Source organism: Aplysia californica, unplaced genomic scaffold, assembly GCF_000002075.1.
Source record: "Aplysia californica isolate F4 #8 unplaced genomic scaffold, AplCal3.0 scaffold00082, whole genome shotgun sequence".
In the NCBI taxonomy this organism is placed as follows: Eukaryota; Metazoa; Mollusca; class Gastropoda; order Aplysiida; family Aplysiidae; genus Aplysia; species Aplysia californica.
This window is the reverse complement of record NW_004797352.1, coordinates 1,450,286-1,451,370: the sequence shown is the minus strand read 5'-3', so window position 1 is coordinate 1,451,370 and position 1,085 is coordinate 1,450,286.

The window sequence follows — 1,085 nt, the reverse complement described above, 5'->3', positions numbered from 1 at the left end:
GGGGGGGTGGTAGAAGATTGGAGAGGAGGAGAGATGGGTGGCGCAAAATAATCATGGCTACCTTCATGTCTCACACCTGCAGCACAATGAGATTCTTTCTTCTGCAGCGGTGAACATTCATCAAGTATTTTAGGAACGAGTTTTGCTGTCACAGCCGCTAGATCTGTTTTCTAATGAGCAAACTGTCTGACTTCGCGTTTATTCTTTTCCAAAACAATTTCAATCAAAAGAATAGAATTCAGAGTCTACAAAACCTTGAATCCACCGTCGAAAAGACGAAAGAAAAGTTTTTAAAACACAGTCAACAACCCCAGTCCGATTCGAACCTGCGTTGCTCACATCGCCAGTCAAATGTCTAACAAGCTAAGTAAACTATGAGCTCATGGTAGCTGAAAGCGTTGTCATTATAATCAATACTCCCTGATTGCTATGAGTCAAGCATGAAAGCGTTTTGTTTTCTTATAGTAGGATACAGTGGAGTTGTTTGGCCACGTAGTTTGATTCTTGAATTGAAAGCTTACGACAGCTCTGCCGACTAAAGATTGCGACACTTAAAAGCACTCAAAGTAGAAGAGGAAGCATACAATACCAAAACACCTTTCAACCACCAGTTTGTGAACTAGGCGTGTCATAGAAAAGCTGAAGACCAAGGTTTGTTGAAAATCGCTGACCTCACAGAAAAGGATCAATCAGACGGCGCTGTCTAGGCCTTCTGACCCAAAAAGAGATGTACTATTTATACACACTCCACTCGACAGTCTAAGCCAAGGCGGAGGTGGCAACAATTATTTGTAAAGCCTCCGTAAGGTAAAGTCGGTTAACCTTTTGAATGCAGGGAGGAAAATTTGGTATCCAAAGCAACGTACAACATCGCCGCGTCAATTTGCAAGTCACTTAGCTACGATGTTTTTGGTTTGAGTTCGATTCCAGTGCTGAACCTGTATAATGGGAACGATTTGATACGATTCCTGATTCCTCCTTCCCTGTCCTCGCGTAGATGTGACCAGATTGGATGTGTCAGACATGGAGTATTTTTTTAATGTCTTTCTATTACATTCTTCCCAGTTAAGAGATGGGAGGTTGGG